Source organism: Bufo bufo, chromosome 2 (genome assembly GCF_905171765.1).
Source record: "Bufo bufo chromosome 2, aBufBuf1.1, whole genome shotgun sequence".
Taxonomy (NCBI): domain Eukaryota; kingdom Metazoa; phylum Chordata; class Amphibia; order Anura; family Bufonidae; genus Bufo; species Bufo bufo.
Window position 1 is genome coordinate 26,809,999 of NC_053390.1, and position 19,777 is coordinate 26,829,775.

At 41.5% G+C, this 19,777-nt stretch overlaps 1 pseudogene; it reads left to right on the forward strand.

Moving 5' to 3' along the window:
- Window positions 1-2,223: 2,223 nt before the first annotated feature.
- Window positions 2,224-19,777, forward strand: part of LOC120990669 — a 49,646-nt pseudogene continuing 32,092 nt past the window's right edge.

Below are 19,777 nucleotides of genomic sequence, written 5' to 3' on the forward strand. Positions count from 1 at the left end.
GAAAAATGCTGCCTATGACCCCCAAAACACCGTCCCCACCGTCAAGCATGGGGGTGGAAACATTTTGCTTTGGGGGTGTTTTTCTGCTAAGGGCACAGGACAACTTATTCGCATAAACGGGAAAATGGACGGAGCCATGTATCGTGAAATCCTGAGCGACAACCTCCTTCCCTCTGCCAGGAAACTGAAAATGGGTCGTGGATGGGTGTTCCAGCACGACAATGACCCAAAACATACAGCAAAGGCAACAAAGGAGTGGCTCAAGAAGAAGCACATTAAGGTCATGGAGTGGCCTAGTCAGTCTCCGGACCTTAATCCAATCGAAAACCTATGGAGGGAGCTCAAGCTCAGAGTTGCACAGAGACAGCCTCGAAACCTTAGGGATTTAGAGATGATCTGCAAAGAGGAGTGGACCAACATTCCTCCTAAAATGTGCGCAAACTTGGTCATCACTTAAAAGAAACGTTTGACCTCTGTGCTTGCAAACAAGGGTTTTTCCACCAAGTATTAAGTCTTTTTTTGTTAGAGGGTTCAAATACTTATTTCACTCAATGAAATGCAAATCAGTTGCTATCTTTTATTTAAAGTTATTTTTTCGATTTTCCTTTTGATGTGCTATCTGCCACTGTTACAATAAACCTACCATTGAAATGATACTGTTCTGAGACTTTTCATTTCTTTGTCATTGGACAAACTTACAAAATCAGTGAGGGGTCAAATAATTATTTCCCCCACTGTATATATATATATATATATATATATACAGAATAAGAGCAGATACTGAGAATTACACCAGGTATACAGGACAGGAGAAGTGATACTGTGCAGTGTCCATATATACAGAATAAGAGCAGATACTGAGGATTACACCCAGTATACAGGACAGGAGAAGTGGTACTGTGCAGTGTCCATATACACAGAATAAGATGTGCAGAGTTGGAGGCTAATCTTTTGCCTCCTGCAGTCCTAGCAGAGTTACTCATAAAGCCAGAGACTCAATTTGCCTCATGAATGGTGCACCCCTGCTTATTAAATGTATACAGTACCCATGATCAGGTTGTCTATATCTATATTAAAGAGGATCTCTCACTAGACTTTAACAATACAAGTTGCATGTAGCATTAAATTGATTTCTTACAACTGAGGAGGCCGGTGTACTTACTTTTAAACTCCATGTCATAATGGCTGTATAATTGTTTTTGAACATTTTCTTGTATGATATATTTAAATGAGCATATTATGACTGTAGCTAGAGAGTGCAGAGCTCATGAGTCCTGTATTCACAAGCTAAACTCATTCTCCGTTCACTTATAGCTTAATTTACAAGCTATTTTCAGTGTATGTTCTCCCCTGCTGCTATCTCACACATGCTGAGTGCATGCAGCAGTAAAATACAGCAGCAGATGTTATTAGAAGCTGTAAATTCCACTCTGAAACTGCTGCCAGAAGAAAAGGGATCTTTCACCGCTGAGTCAGTGAGACTGCAGCTTGTACTGAGATTTCAGCAGCAGCAGAGGAGGGGGTACACTTAAGAGCTTCTCACTTTGTGCTTGACAATTTATTGTATCAATGTGATACCCACTTGGCATCGCACATGCAGTTTTTGGTGCAGTTTTTTGAGCCAAAGTCAGAAGTGCATTCAAAATCAATGACTTACTACATACCTTTAGTTCCTCCTGGATCCACTTCTAGCCTAATATGAATGTTCTATATTTTGATCACAAATTAAATTTTTTTATCTTCACAGAAGATAACAGTAAGAACTTTGAGGGAAACTTCATGTTATCACTAAATTATAAAGTAGAAGATGAAGATATCATGCCGCGCTCTTCAGGAGAAAACCTCAATACCCTTAATGTATATGCAGGACTTCACAGTACAGATCTATCATATAATCACCCTAATCATGAGGAGGCTTCTCCTTACCGATCACACATTGTTAACACAAGTACAGGTCAGAAAGGGAGAACACAGTTTCAACGTGATAGAGAGTACACAAACAGATTAAGTCTTTCTATTCCCAGGCAAATTCACACAGGGGATAAGTTATACTCCTGTTCAGAATGTGGGAAGTGCTTTACATATAAATCCCATCTTGTTAGACATGAGATAATTCACACAGGAGAGAAGCCATACTCTTGTTCAGAATGTGGAAAATGTTTTACACAGAAATCAAAGCTTTTTACACATCAGAGAAGTCACACAGGAGAGAAGTTGTATTCATGTTCAGAATGTGGGAAATGTTTCATTGATAAATCAAGTCTTGTTGCACATAAGAGAATTCACACAGGTGAGAAGCCCTATTCATGTTCAGAATGTGGGAAATGTTTTACACAGAAATCAAACCTTGTTACACATCAGAGAATTCACACAGGAGTGAAGCCATATTCCTGTACAGAATGTGGGAAATGTTTTACAGATAAATCAAGTCTTCTTACACATGAGAAAATGCACACAGGGAAGACGCCATATTCCTGTTCAGAATGTGGGAAATGTTTTAAAGATAAATCAAGTCTTTTTATACATGAGAGATGTCATAGAAAGGAGAAGCCATATTCATGTTCAGAATGCGAGAAATGTTTTACACAGAAATCACATCTTGTTACACATCAGAGAAGTCACACAGGAGAAAAACCATATGTATGTTCAGAATGTGAGAAATGTTTTACAGAGAAATCAAGTCTTGTTACACATAAGAAAATGCACACAGGAGAGAAGCCGTATTCTTGTTCAGAATGTGGAAAATGTTTTAGAGATAAATCAGGTCTTGTTAAACATGAGAGAATTCACACAGGAGAGAAACCATATTCATGTTCAGAATGTGGGAAATGTTTTACACAGAAATCAAAGCTTGTTATACATCGGAGATTTCACACAGGAGAGAAACCGTATTCCTGCGCAGAATGTAGAAAATGTTTTAAACAAAAATCACATCTCATTATACATCAGAGATTTCACACCGGAGAGAAGCCATATTCATGCTCAGAATGTAGAAAATGTTTTACACAAAAATCACATCTTGTTAAACATCAGAGAAGTCATACAGGAGAGAAGCCATATTCATGCTCACAATGTGGAAAATGCTTTACACACAAATCAAATCTTGTTACACATCATAGAAGTCACACAAAAGAGCAACCATACTCATGTTCAGAATGTGGGAAATGTTTTACTACTAAAGCCAAACTTATGAAGCATCAGAGAAGTCACACAGAAGATCAGCTGTTTTGATATTTTATATGTGGAAGATTTTTTGTAAGAAAATAAAATTCTAAAACTCGGATCACAAGAAACTATATTATTTTTTAGAATATATGAAATGCCAAAATAGCAAAAAATAATTTTTACCCCATGTTATACAAAGGCTACATGGCAATGTGTCACGCCACAGTCTCGGGATAGTCCCGCAACTGGTCAACAAATTGCTGTTGTGCAGCTATTTTAGATCTGAGATATGGCTGTAAAACAAAATCATCCAAATTGCAGAAAAGTCACAATCAAATTGCAGCCGCATGTGACTTAGATTGTGTTCTATGATGGCAAAATCACATATGGCCTGTGACCAAAAATCCAAATGTTGGATTATACGTGACTGTCATGTTGTAACCCTGTTGACTATTATTGGATCCAGTGTCACAATACAACATTGAGATTTTTATATTACATGGCACATCACTGTGTAGCTTTTATAGATCTTAAAAGCCAATAATAATATTTATTTTTTGGGTGGAATTATCCTGAAACTGCCAAACGACCATGTTATATTTCTCTGAGGTTAACTGTGAACGTGGGATCCATGAAGGAAAAGTATTGTGGATATAAGGAAGGCAAGAAGAGCCTTGTTTACTTCCAGAGCAGTGAAGATTGTCCCCATGAACCTTGCTTCTTATCACTGTATTCACACCTCCACCCACACTTCGGGAGAGTCCAGAGTTACATGGGGAGAAGTAACGACGTCCCATGTAATAGTTTTATAACGTATGTGGACATATACATTTTTTAGCTTCAAACAGTTTTTACAGATAAAATAAAATCTTCTATTTTCTCCACGACAGCGTCACCATTGTCACTGACAGACATTGTCTTCTTGGCTCATATTATACTTTCCCCTAGTGTTGTGACATTCATTGCTCCTACAGACTAACCCTCCTGTGTGGAGACAGTGGTATTGGTGGCATGATGACTATATCACTGATTTATCTGACCAGGTTTGGTTGATGAATTGTTATAATTAACCCCATATGTACATTCCTGTGGTTTAATGGTAAACCTATCTAGATACTGGAACGGAGTTATATATCAGATGTTAATTAACACCCAAATAATGCTAACATACTCTGACTTGTTCCATATGCATACACCTGAAGTTGTGTTTATGTAAAAAAATTAGATTAAGGACACTTGAGGTTTCATGTGCTTCTCTATAACAAACCATTGAGTGTTTTGTCATAGACTGGACTATTTCACTTAGCGCAAGTCAGTTCTTGACAAGCTCTCATTGCAGCAACACCCAAGATGGTGGATAACAAAGAGACAGGGTAGCATTCAAAAGTCATCTTGCTCAAAGCTTACTCTCTGTGGTAAACAGAATAAAATTTACTCACCTGAAATTTTCATTTCCCGGAGTCCGTAGGCATCACACAATAAGCTAATCTTTTATGCCCCTACTTAGGACAGAAGACTTTATTAGAAATGGCAATTATGCAAATTCATTTTAGACCTCCTGTTACTATAAAAGTGCTAATTAAGAGTCACACCATGTATATTCTGCAGCAATACAAAATTATTAGGGTGGGTAAGTTGTGCTTCCTACAGACTCCAGGAAATGAAATTTTCAGGTGAGTTAATTTTATTCTTTCATCGACGTCCTACGGCAGCACACAATGGGACATGAGAAGCAATGAATAATAAGGGTGGGATCAAGAAACAACCACTTGGTTGAGCACTCTTTTGCCAAAGGCCAAACCTTCTGAGAGACTAAGACCCAAACTGTAGTTGTTAACAAATGTTGACATGGGTGACCATGTGGCAGCTCTACATATCGGGTCCAAGTGGACATTTTCCTGCTCTGCCCAGGAAACTGCTGTTGAACGGGTAGAGTGTGCTTTCACAGAAGGAGGATCTTCACCATTTAAAAGGTAACAATCTCTTATTAACTCCTTTATCCATCTAGAGAGGAATGTTTTAGTGTATTTTTCCCCATATTAGGCCCTCTGAACTATATGAAGAGATTTTTAGCCTGTCTAAAGATTTGAGTCCTTTGAAGATAAAGCAGCATGATTCGCTTGACTTCCAGAAGATTATTTTCTTCGTATTGAGGATTCGGATAAAATACCGGTAACTATATGTCTTGATTTTTGTTAGACGTTTAATTCACTTTGAGAAGGAACCCCAGCATAAGCCTCAAGACAATTTGCTTTGAAAATATTCAGAGATATGGTTCTTTAACTGAGACCCTGAAGCTCACCTCGTTTTGCCCTGGTTATAGCTACCAGGTACAAGGTTTTATATAAAATGTACTTCAGCAATGTGTGCTCTGCTGGCTCAAGAAGGGACATCATAAGGTTTTTTAGTTCTATGGACATCCTAAGTAAGTTCAGGAGTATGAACAATAAATCAGTCTGAGATTCTTTACAGCCTTAAAAAAAAAAAGTCTGTGGACCAACGATGACTTTAGAAAGCACCTTTACAATGTGCGTTGATTCCAGAAAACTGGGATTTCAGAGTGTTTAACCTCAATCCCTTCTCAAGACTAGTGTTGGGTGCGAATATTCATCGCGAATATCGGTACTTCGAGAATTCGCGAATATTTAGAATATAGTGATACAGGGGGGGCGCCAGGCTCCGTAAAGGGGGGCTCGTTCAGGGCCGGCCTTTGGGGTGTGCGAATTTCTTCTGTATAATGCTGGCAGGCCGGGCGGCCGGCGCGTCCCTCAGTGATGTCACGTGCCTGCGCCGCCTGCTTTATGAATGAAGCAGGCGGCGCAGACAAGTGACGTCACTGAGGGACGCGCCGGCCGCCCGGCCCGCCTGCCGGCATTATACAGAAGAAATTCGGATATACGGTACTATTAGGAGTGAGGGGGGCATGTTTAATAACTTTAAACGACGGCGGCGGGCACACGGAATCTGTGGATGGCACAGTTAAAGGGTGGGGGTCTGTGGATGGCACTGTTATGGGCTGGGGGGGCACTGTGGATGGCACTGTTATGGGGTGGGGGGTCTGTGGATGGCACATATATAACATTGCCAGCCACAGATCCCCCCCATAAGTGTCCGTCATCCACAGATCCCACCATAAGTGTCCGTCATCCACAGATCCCCCCCATAAGTGTCCGTCATCCACAGATCCCCCCATAAGTGTCCGTCACTCACAGATCCCCCAGATAAGTGTGTGTCCGATCCACATTTCTTTCTTTTTTTATTCTCTTATACGTTAATAAGGATACAGTGTTATGCAGAGGTGTACTTATAACAATTTTATAGACAAATTATACTATTTACAGTCACCCAGGGGGGGGGGGGCGCGAAATGTTTTCTTCTTCCTAGGGGGGGCATGACAGAAAATAATTGAGAAGCACTGTCTTACTCCAAGCTGTATAGGCTCGAGAGCCTACTACCAATTAAGCATATTAGGTGATGTGCATCTCTGTAATGAGAAGGGATGTGGTCTAATGACATCAACACCCTATATTAGGTGTGCATAATTATTAGGCAACTTCCTTTCCTTTGGCAAAATGGGTCAAAAGAAGGACTTGACAGGCTCAGAAAAGTCAAAAATAGTGAGATATCTTGCAGAGGGATGCAGCACTCTTAAAATTGCAAAGCTTCTGAAGCGTGATCATCGAACAATCAAGCGTTTCATTCAAAATAGTCAACAGGGTCGCAAGAAGCGTGTGGAAAAACCAAGGCGCAAAATAACTGCCCATGAACTGAGAAAAGTCAAGCGTGCAGCTGCCAAGTTGCCACTTGCCACCAGTTTGGCCATATTTCAGAGCTGCAACATCACTGGAGTGCCCAAAAGCACAAGGTGTGCAATACTCAGAAACATGGCCAATGTAAGAAAGGCTGAAAGACGACCACCACTGAACAAGACACACAAGCTGAAACGTCAAGACTGGGCCAAGAAATATCTCAAGACTGATTTTTCTAAGGTTTTATGGACTGATGAAATGAGAGTGAGTCTTGATGGGCCAGATGGATGGGCCCGTGGCTGGATTGGTAAAGGGCAGAGAGCTCCAGTCCGACTCAGACGCCAGCAAGGTGGAGGTGGAGTACTGGTTTGGGCTGGTATCATCAAAGATGAGCTTGTGGGGCCTTTTCGGGTTGAGGATGGAGTCAAGCTCAACTCCCAGTCCTACTGCCAGTTTCTGGAAGACACCTTCTTCAAGCAGTGGTACAGGAAGAAGTCTGCATCCTTCAAGAAAAACATGATTTTCATGCAGGACAATGCTCCATCACACGCGTCCAAGTACTCCACATCGTGGCTGGCAAGAAAGGGTATAAAAGAAGAAAATCTAATGACATGGCCTCCTTGTTCACCTAATCTGAACCCCATTGAGAACCTGTGGTCCATCATAAAATGTGAGATTTACAAGGAGGGAAAACAGTACACCTCTCTGAACAGTGTCTGGGAGGCTGTGGTTGCTGCTGCACGCAATGTTGATGGTGAACAGATCAAAACACTGACAGAATCCATGGATGGCAGGCTTTTGAGTGTCCTTGCAAAGAAAGGTGGCTATATTGGTCACTGATTTGTTTTTGTTTTGTTTTTGAATGTCAGAAATGTATATTTGTGAATGTTGAGATGTTATATTGGTTTCACTGGTAAAAATAAATAATTGAAATGGGTATATATTTGTTTTTTGTTAAGTTGCCTAATAATTATGCACAGTAATATTCACCTGCACACACAGATATCCCCCTAAAATAGCTAAAACTAAAAACAAACTAAAAACTACTTCCAAAAATATTCAGCTTTGATATTAATGAGTTTTTTGGGTTCATTGAGAACATGGTTGTTGTTCAATAATAAAATTAATCCTCAAAAATACAACTTGCCTAATAATTCTGCACTCCCTGTATATATTAATATTTTTAAATATTCTAGATTTTTTTTTTCATCTGAACCCATGATCCCTCCCTGCTTCTTGCTTGTGGGCCAATGAGAAGGCTGCAATGTCTTTGTCTGAGCTTAGCAACATCCATAGCAACCAATAGGAAAGTTGCCTACCCCTTACAATATAAGAATCTCCCCAGCAGCCATTTTCTACAGTGTTTTAAAGTTCTGAGAGAAACAGCAGTGTCAATGCTGTGCTCTCTGCTTTCCACTCATTACATTAGTTAGCTTTTATATATATATATATATATATATATATATATATATATATATATATATTACAGATAGTTAATGGGAGATAGTCAGTGTAGGTTATATCCTGATATAGTGTAGCTGATAGGTTCCAGTGCAGGGTGTTAGGTAGTGTGATAGGTTCTGCTGTCCATACATACATACATGCTACAGACATAGTGCTGTGATGTCACAACAATACATATTACATCAATCAGTAATATGTAGTCAGACCTGCTAAAATGTGAAGTTTCACGTATTGCAACAAAATATTAGCATCATTAGTGCCGATTAGCGCAATTGCGAATATATTGGAGCACTCTATCTGCATATAAAGCTATTGTAATGTTCTGTCGTGCCAACTATTTTCTACCGTCTCAGGAAACTTGTAGCAGCTTGGAAAATGTAGCAATAGTGACCCACGCCTGTATTGCGCACATTACGCGAATATTACATTGCCGATATTGCGAATTCGAATATTGCCCCTGACGCTCATCACTACTCAAGACCTGTCTGTAGAAATTGAAGAATAAATGTAAGATCAGTAGATGACACCTGTAAGTTGGAACACCATGCACAATATATTTTCTAGGTTCTGGAGTAGACTTCAACCATGGCAGGTCTTCTAGAAGACAGCAGACTGGAGATAAGGTTATCTGACATCCGCTAACTTTGTAAATCTTTCTGCTCATTTTCCAGACCGTTATATGTAGCTTGTTGATCTCCAAATGGAGGACTTCCACTTGCAAGATCAGATTTGGAATCATTGGTATCTTTCAGTAATTTCCCTTTGAGAGAGACAGTGCCAGCTAGAACCAGGCTATGCATATCCAGAATGGAATTATTGCTATTGCTTCTGCCTGATCTTTCAGTATCTTGTTCAACACCCTCATTACTAGAGGCAATCTTCTTGTTGCGCCTGTTGGCCATCACATGTATTTCTGTTTTTCCTATCCTGCATGTTATCTGATGAGATCTGGTCATTTAGACTCTGCTCTCCTGGATGAATCAGACTGCAGCTTAGCCAATCCTCTCTGACACTGGATGTTTCTTAAATATGGACTACTGCAATGCTGTTCACTTCTGATTCTGCCCACTTGAAGATCTCTTGATATTCCTTCTCTAGGAGGGAACATTTTGTCCCTCCCTGTTTGTTAATATAGAATATAATTCGCCAAGTTTACCTTCTGTATCAGTACCGCCAGGTGATGAAGATGACTATGAAAAAGCTTGAGGGCCGACTTTACCACTCTGATTTCTCTCATATTGGAACACAAACGGCTTTCTTCTGGGGACCATCTTCCCTGGATCCATCATTCCTCTACATAAGCACCGCAGCCCCAACTGGATGCATCCGTTTTGCGGATAATCGAAGAATGTTGAGTCAGACAAATCCCTGTTAACAATTGCTGAGGAGTTAACCATCACTGAAGATCTACTTTCGTGAGCGGAGATATCGTGATGAGTTGGTCCAGAGAGGTTAATTTATTTTGTCGGTATGTTTTTCTGAAAAAGCCTGAAATGAGCTTTCAGCCAGGCAACTGTATCTATGGAAGAGGTCAGGGACCTCAATACCTTCATTGCTGTTCTGACAGAGACCTTGTGCCTGTTGATTAGGATTTTGACCCCTTTCCATATCTTCCACGCAAAGTCTTGATGGTCATTGCTTGCAAATTGATAACAACTGAGGAACTTGAATTCCTTGGTGGGCACTAGAATGGACTTTGACTATAAAGCCATGTCTGGACATTTACAGTGTAGTCTGCAGGTGGGACTGTAGCTGAAGCTCTAAAGAAGCCTTCACTAGCCAGTCATTGAGACATGGAACTATATAAATTCCTTGTAACCTCAGGCCTGATGTCAGCACTACTGCTACCCTAGTAAATACTCAAGACTAGACTACTGATAGGTAGGCAGGTAAACTGATAGTGACTCTCTTGACACCTCATTTTCACTGCAACTGTTAGAAATCTCCTGTTAGCTGGAAGGATGTGAATGTGGAGATCTTGCAAGTCTATTGTTGCTAAGAAGTCTTATTATCATAGGATGGAAATAACAGAGCAAATGTTTTCCATTTTGAACTTTTTTCTTATTAACCACTTCCCATCTGGGCCCTTTGCCCCCTTCCTGACCAGGCCAAATTTTGCAAAACTGACATATCTCACTTTATGTGGTAATAACTTTGGAACGCCTTTATTTATCCAAGTCATTCAGAGATTGTTTTCTCGTGACACATTGTACTTCATGATAGTCATAAATTTGAGTCAAAATATTTCACCTTTATTTATGAAAAAATCCCAAATTTACCCAAAAATTTGAAAAATTCACAATTTTCTAAATTTCAATTTCTCTGCTTTTAAAACAGAAAGTGATACCTCATAAAATATTTATTGTTTAACATTCCCCATATGTCTACTTTATGTTGGCATCATTTTGGAAATGTCATTTTATTTTTTTAGGACGTTAGAAGGCTTAGAAGTTTAGAAGCAATTCTTCAAATTTTTAAGAAAATTGCCAAAACCCACTTTTTAAGGACCAGTTCAGGTATGAAGTCACTTTGTGGGGCCTACATAGTGGATACCCCCATAAATGACCCCATTGTAGAAACTACACCCCTCAAGGTATTCAAAACCGATTTTACAAACTTTGTTAACCCTTTAGGCGTTCCACAAGAATTAAAGGAAAATGGAGATCAAATTTTTAAATTTCACTTTTTTGGCAGATTTTCCATTTTAATCAATTTTTTTCTTTAACACATCGATGGTTAACAGCCAAACAAAACTCAATATTTATTACCCAGATTCTGCGGTTTACAGAAACACCCAACATGTGGTCATAAACTGCTGTATGGGCACACGGCAGGGCGCAGAAGAAAAGGAACTCCACATGGTTTTTAGATGCCATGTCCCATGTGAAGCCCCCTGATGCACCCTTACAGTAGAAACTCCCAAGAAGTAACCCCATTTTGGAAACTAGGGGATAAGGTGCCAGTTTTATTAGTACTATTTTTGGGTACATATGATTTTTTGATCATTCATTATAACACTTTATGGGGCAAGGTGACCAAAAAATTGGTTGTTTTAGCACAGTTTCTATTTATTTATTTTTACAGCGTTCACCTGCGGGGTTCAGTCAAGTGACATTTTTATAGAGCAGATTGTTACGGACGTGGCGATACCTAATATGTATAGTTTTTCTCATTTATTAAAGTTTTACACAATAATAGCATTTTTGAAACCAAAAAATTATGTTTTAATGTGTCCATGTTCTGAGAGCTATAGTTTTTTTTATTTTTTGAGAGATTTTCTTATGTAGGGGCTCATTTTTTGAGGGATGAGGTGACGGTTTTATTGGTACTATTTTGTGGGACATACGCGTTTTTGATCACTTGGTGTTGCACCTTTTGTGATGCAAGGTGACAAAAATTGCCTGTTTTGACACAGTTTTTTTTTTTTTTTTTTTACGGTGTTCACCCGAGGGGTTAGGTCATGTGATATTTTTATAGAGCTGGTTTTTACGGACGCGGCAATACCTAATATGTATACTTTTTTTTATTTGTTTCACTTTAACACAATAATAGCATTTTTGAAACCAAAAAAATGATGTTTTAGTGTCTCCATGTTCTAAGAGCTATAGTTTTTTTATTTTTTGAGAGGTCATGTGATATTTTTATAGAGCTGGTTTTTACGGACGCGGCAATACTAAATATGTCTATTTTATTTTATTTTTTCTATTTTTAATTTTTTATTTTATTCCTTACTTGGGATTTTTTTTTTTTTTACATGTGAAACTTTTTTTTATTTTATTTTTTCAACCCTTTATTTTATTTTTATTTTATTTTACACTTTTCGTCCCCCATAATGTCATACAAGACCTCTGGGGGACATTTGCTTCACTTTTTCATTTTTTTTTCACTGTTCATTTCTCCTGTAACTGGGGCTGACATAGTAGCCCCAGTTACAGGACAAATGCACCCCTAGAGAGGCTGTACAGCAGCAATCCAGCGCTGTACAGCCTCAGAGCAGGGCTGATCGAGGTCTCTGAGAGACCTCACACAGCTCCTGCACTCTCCGGTCACGGCGGTCACATGACCGCCGGGCCGGAACAGGAAGTGCACAGCGCTTCCTGCTCTGCAGACACAGCGCTCGGTGAGTCTGTGTCTGCAGCGATCGTGAAGGCAGGGACACCTGGGAACTGTCCCTGCCTTGTGTTAGGGTTGCCCTGCTGTCACTGACAGCGGGCAACCCGATCAGCAGCTGCACGATTAGCGTGCATCTGCTGTTTTTGAAAAGACGTTTTAAAACGTGCATTAGGAGATAGACGTCCACCCATAGGACGTTTATATCCTATGGGCGGACGTGAAGCGGTTAAGAATTTCATTAGAAATGTAATGACTATTATAGGTTGCCATTTCCCCCCTGGTTTGGTAACAGAAAAATTCTGGATTATACTCCTTTGCCACACTGGGGAAATAGAACTGCCTCCAGAGCTTTCTTTTCAATGAACTTCTGAACAAACTGTGGTATAATCGGACTTGTGACAGTATTTAGGAAGAAACGATCGGGAGGTATTTGTCTGAATTTTAGAGAACATTTTGATGAGAGAGGAGACCCAAGCATCTGTGAAGGTAGATGCCCAAATGTGAGCAAATTGAGTCAATCTGCCTCCTACTGTACCTGGAGGACTGGCATCCTAGACCAGCTGTTTTTTGGGAAGTTCCTTTCTTCTTGGAGTCTGATACATTAGGCTTTCCCTGAAGAGAACCTATCTTGGAAATGTAGCAATTTTTAAGCTACCTGCAAAAGGAACTGAGAGCATGTTTTTTTTCTTTCTTTACTGCGGTAATGCCACACCTTTTCCTTAATTTCCTTAAATGTTTTTTGGACGTGGTGTCTCCTGCCCATTGCTTTAACCTTAAAGCTCTTTTAGCAGCGTTCGATGCAACCATGGATTTTGAAAAAAAAATTTGGATGTCCAGCGGCCTATCACATATAAAATCGGCTGCAGATCTTAGCATAGGCAGGTATTCTAGGCATTCTCTCTGCTTACTCCATCTTGAATATCTTGACATAGTTGGCTCAGCTAAATCCTAAGTGCTCTTGCCACAGGAAGGACTCTGCCTTTCTGTCCATGGGATCTTTCAACAAAGATTCCTCTGACAAGAATATACCTTTTTGAAAGTCTCACCACAGCCAGATCCACTTCAGGTGGAGCTTCCCACTTTGCCACCTGTCCAATCTGCAAAGGGCTTTAAATCTGGATCTCTTAAATCTGGAGAACATATCTAATGGACCCAGGACAGCTCAGGTTTACAGAGCTCTCAGTCTGCTAAATAGGCAGGATTCAAAGGGATCTAGAGTAGGCGAACCTACTAACGTGCCTTCAGTAGTATTAAAAGAAAAAAAAATACAGTAGGTCTTAATTGTTGGATTTGCATAATTGATATTAACATTTCTTCTGTTCTAAAGGCGGGGGGGGGGGGGGGCTACAAGATTAACCTATTGTGTGCTGCCATAGAAGGTCCAGGAAAAGGAGTATTCCTATAGCTTAGTGCCACCACTAGGGTAAATACTGAATATTCCACTATATTCAAAATTTCACCAATATGATATAGTTATAATCTTTGCTAGCTACCAGCTTTGGTATCTGTTAACTGTTCTTTATAGTCTTAAAGTAGAAGAATCACTAAATTAAACCTTTCATACACAAATGCACTATGAGTTTTTCAGTTTTGGTAGAAGGTGGGGTTTAAAGAGAATTTTCGACCTCTGGCAATCCCTATTAAGTACAGTAATACTGCTGACTCCATGTCAGTAATTTGTATGTCGAAGAATAACCAATGTGACGCACACTCCAATTATTATATTTATGGATCCTGCAGGGGGCAAACGTCAAGTCCAAAGTAAAGTATTACCACGACACTCGTAATTCTTATTTATATTGCCATTTTGTTTATGCATACAAATCCCATATGGTCCAAACATAGGACATGAGCAGTATCAGAGAGAGCTCATAATATAGAAAGCTTTGGTCTGCACAGATTCTTCATTCATTCCACGGTCGGTTTGTTTCATACAGTGGGGGAATGGGAGTGAGCATCGACATACCTACTGATATGGAGTCAGCGGCAGATGTTCTATAGATGTGTTTCTGGGTTTAATAGGGTTTTCCAGTGGCGACAGATTTCTTTCAATTTCCTGATAGTCCTCGAGATAGTCCAGTGCTTCAAAAGCTACAGTATGTTACATAGTAAGGCCAACAGGGAGCAACCTTGAGTAGTTTCCCTGGTCAATTTCCATGGTTCTAAAAGAAAACCTTGAGTTTGTATTTGAGCTGTAGGATTTTCACATAGGTCCAAGGTGAACACTCTGAAATTTCCCCTATCACTCATCTTCTCTCGAACCTTTGCCAGCCAGCTCCACCTGACAATATTAGAAGTTTTCTTTGCATGTACTGGTAATGCTAATAAAGTGGTATACTGTACCTACGTAAAGCTGTCAGATAAGAGACGCTCATCCCTCAACAAATCCTACCTAGGATGTACTGAATTTATTAAGAAGCAGTGAGGTCAATCTACCACTCAGAAATTTTGACAATAACTTTAAGGTAAGGTCTGTCAAGAAAATCCGCTGCTATGAACTTGTGGAATTGTTTCCCTTTTGGGTAACACTTTGCTGTAAGCCACCTGTATAAGAATCCAGCATCGAGTTTGTGTGTAGGACATCGTTGTAATAGCTCAACAGAGAAGGAGTGATTTGTTCTACCAATGGTGGATTTACACGGCCTGATATTTGGGCAGATTAACAGCAGAGAACATTCCTGCGAACACTTGTTCCCGACAATATGCTTGTGTAAAGGTGCAGCCAAACACCTGATGAACAAGGTAAACTCATGTTTATTTGGTGAAACTGCAGACCAGTAAATTATCATTTCTGGGCAGCAGATTGTGCGGTCGGAACAGCACTTTGCTGCCCAGAAACAATGTAGCTGTATGAGGATTAGTGATCCATCGTTCTCATACTGTGCAACTGATCGCTGCATGTAAATGCAGCTCTTCGCTCCCGCAAGTGGCCGGTTGTCTTCTAATTGGTTTCTCCTCTGCGCCAGTAAATCCACCTTAAGATCCAGTGTGTAGTCATTTGGTCCAGAAGATTTGGTAATAAGCTGCAGAAGTCGTGTGACCAGGCTACTCAAAGAAGAAACAACAAAGTCTTTAACGTAAACAGTTCAGTGTTTATTCACACTTGGCAGGTTAACAAAATATAAATAAAGTCACCTTAGTTTAAATCTTGGTTTACCATTCACACAAGAAGGCCAAGTCCTGGTGTTTACTTCACACCATGCTGCAGGTACCGCTTAAAGAATCCCAGCCCTGGATGTTGTTCCCTTGTCCTCCCAGACAGGTCACAGGCATGCATCCAGCCCCAACCCTCATACACAGACACAGCCCTGGCTCTGAGCCCAGCTGCCTATTAAAGAACAACCAGGTGCTGCCAAAACCCGGACCGGCACATAAACTCCTGTCCGGTATTTGAGTTCACCTGGCTGGAAACCAGCCCAGCTGCACATGTTGGGAGGAAAATACCTGCCTTCCCATACAAAACCCCTCGCTGTTTCACATACCCCCCCCCCACCTTTGTTCAACCCTGAAGGGGTTTACTTGCCAAGTAAATCAAGGTAAGTAGAAGCAGCACACAACGGTATCCCAGAGCTTATATGTGGAATGCAACAGCTGTATCCAACACCACGGATCCCACATGGACACAGAAAAATTGAAGAAAAAGATGTTACAGCAGCATCTCCAACGATCTCCTTTATTGTGGTATTTCAAAGCATATGTGCAGATGTGCAAACAGACAATGCAACGTTTCGGCTGTCCTCACCTTTGTCAAGCATACAATGTATATCCATTGATTCCACATATAAATAGTAAAATACTTATACCGCCCCCAACAATCCACTCCAATCATCAGTGTGTGGGTAGATACCTATTCCCCAAGCAAAGACATCCCATCGGGTAGAAATCCCAATGCTTGCTTTTGCATAGTAGATGATCGCAACTGAGTTCTTACCTCCAAGGAGTAATCATGTCACAGTACATTCCAGCTGCATGTTGGCGTCCATTAAGTGCTACTGCGCATGCCTGACTACAAAGCGTCCTGTGTGTACATGGCAACATCGCGCGCACATCTAGCATCGCGGGAATCAGCAAGATCTCGTTCGCAATCACATGTTCATACCTCCGCATCACCAGACGTCATCATGGTCACCTGACCTATGTGTTGCTAACAGCTCGTTCCTCCCACTCGCCTGACATCATGCCGCATCATGTTGCCAAGGACACAACACTCGCTAGTTACTAAGTGCAATCAGATCCCTCAAAATAGGGAAAAAAAGAACGCACAATCCATATAATAATAACAGCTGGAGCGACCCTTATGGTACACTATGGTGCGATCAGCTACTATAGATACAAAAAATGTCATAGAGTACAGTAAGTGAAAACCAACACGATGTGAATCTCAGGGGGCAATTACAGTAATACACAATAAAATCATTTGTTACATGTACATATAAAATCTATACATGTGTATAAAGAGGAGTACTCTAATCGATCCCTGCAACATTGAACTCCAAATTGAGTCCATAAGGCTGCATTGATCTTAGAGTATATATCCATTTGAGTTCTTTTTTCCTCAATATTTTGTCCTTATCACCCCATCTTGTGAGTGTCCCCACTGCGTCTATTACCCAGAACCGAAGTTGATTGATAGTGTCCACGCCCAAATAAAATGCCTCGCCACTGGTTTGTCCAGCATCTTCTTCCTAATTGTGCTCTTGTGTTTATTGATCCGTTCCCTGATCTCCATCATGGTCTCGCCCACATATATGAGACTACAGGGACATTAGACCATATACACAACGTATTTCGATATACAAGTGAATAATCCATTAATTCAGAATTTTTTGCCACTATATGTGTAACGGTCACGTCCACACACACACAGGGGGAAGGGTAGTGACCACTGCGCTCCACCCTCACCCCTGGCCCTGCCTACTTGCCTCACGAGTCCTGATGACAGGGGACAACTGGACGGCAGTCCCTAACTTAGGATATGTGCAGGGAAGACAGACAAGACAAAATACGGAACATGAACGGACCGGGTCAGAACCAAGAGAGCTACACAGTACAACGGATAAAGCAAAGAATGGTCAGGAGAAGCTGGGGTCAAATACCAGGAGAGTAGCGAAGTACAAGAGGAGTCCTAGGAGAGTAGTCAGGTGGGAGCCGAGGTCACAATACCAGGATGTATGCGCAGTACAGGAGGAGCAGGCAGAGGATCGTCAGGGAACAGGATCAGGTAAATATTCAGTAGTCCAACAAATAGCCAGGAACCTAGAAATTAACAGGCAACCTGTAGCCAGCAGGCTGCCTGTATTTATAGTGAGGAGTGAGGGTCATGTGACGTGGCCAGCGTCACATGACCGACAGACCAACCAGTCGAGCACCGAGGTCAAACACAGAACCTCATTCCAAAAGCTAAGCAACAGTTCTGCGGGCAATGGGGGACCGAGTGCACCTTCGGAACCCCGTGACAGTACCCCCCCTTTTACGAGGGGCCACCGGACCCAAGACTTCAGGCGATGGCTTTTCAGGGTGTTCAAGGCCTCTATTTGTTTGTGTACAATTTCAATGTATGATTCAACAATGTGATTATTGTGCGGTGGGAAAAAATTTATTTTTTTTCCGACAGTTGAAACCTACTCAAACTCAATTCAACCTCTTTTTTAGCTCTATTATGTGACAAGGTATCATCAGTGTGTCTCAATGAAAAATAACTTTTCAAGCATAGCCTCCTAAAAAACCTCTGTAGGTCTAATTCAAGGTTGAACCAATCACGTCCATCTGTAGGGAGAAAGAGATACCCTGGCTTAACACCTGGATCTGATCAGCACTCAGTTCTACTGAGGATATGTTGACAACCAATTGTGTCATTTCTTTGGGTTGCTTCTCGTGGATCTCATCTTTGCATTCCTGTTAGAGCCCGGATGTAAGGGTGGCATGTTTCTTCCAAGGGCTGGTGATTTTTCCTTCCGCCTCTCCTACATCTTTGCCACCTAATCTTTTGACCCCTAAAAAAGCAGGTGTAGAGGATGTATCTGTAGATTCGGAATCACAAGTAGTGAAGCCAAATTGTCCTTCTGCCCAATGGGATGTCTTTGTTTGGGGAATAGGTATCTACCCACACACTGATGATTGGAGTGCATTGTTGGGGGCGGTATAAGTATTTTACTATTTATATGTAGAATCAATGGATGTCCATTGTATGCTTGACAAAGGCTGAGGACAGCCGAAACGTTGCATTGTCTGTTTGCACATATGTTCTGGGACGCTCCTGCTGCTTGCAACGCCATCACATACTGTAATATCAGCTGGTTGGTTTCCTGCTGCTGCTTGTTAGCCTCCTGCTGCTGCAAGTTAGCCTCCACGAGGGCTTTCACGGCCGCCTCCATTCTGTCAGGGGACATGGGTCGTAACCTTGCCGGCTTGATATAAGACATACACCCGTGCCGGGAAAAACTAAAACTTTTCGGCCTTCAGGCCAGCCTCACTGCATGTGCCCGCTCCAAGCCACCAATTGTGGGGATTCGCTCTGGTAGGCAGGTTAGCAGACGCAGTATAGAGGCAACAGCAAAGTCTTTAACTTAAACAGTTCAGTGTTTATTCACACTTGGCAGGTTAACAAAATAGAAACAAAGTCACCTTAGTTTAAATCCTGGTTTTCACTTCACACTATGCTGCGGGTACCGCTTAAATAGTCCCAGTCCTGGATGTCGTTCCCTTGTCCTCTAAGACAAGTCGCAGGCATGCATCCAGCCACAAGCCTCATACACAGACTCAACCCTGGCTCTGAGCCCAGCTGCCTATTAAAGAACAACTAGGTGCTGCCAAAACCCAGACCAGTCCGGTATTTGAGTTCACCTGGCTGAAAACGAGCCTAGCTGCACATGTTGGGAGGAAAATACCTGCCTTCCCATACAAAACCCCTCGCTGTGTCAGAGTGGTAGTGGTTAAGGTGTTCAGGCAGGTTGAAATGGTATTAAAGGGGTTATCCCACTTCGCCTTTTCATACTTACCTGCTGCCAGCGCGCGGTTCACTTCCTGGATTCTGGCTGGGGTTGGGCTTCATCTTGATTGAAGTCTTCTCCCGGCCGGGCCGCGTGCTGGACTGAACGCGCACGACGCCGCGCATGCGCCATGGTGACTTAATCCTGGCCAGTATAATACAGAGACGGCGTGCGCGTTCGCGGCTCTGTACTATTCTGGCCGGGAAGAAGTCACCATCTCGCAAGCGCGGCTGTGTGCGCGTTCAGGACAGCAAGCGGCCCGGTCGGGAGAAAATGAGTCTTCTGCGCAAGCGCGGC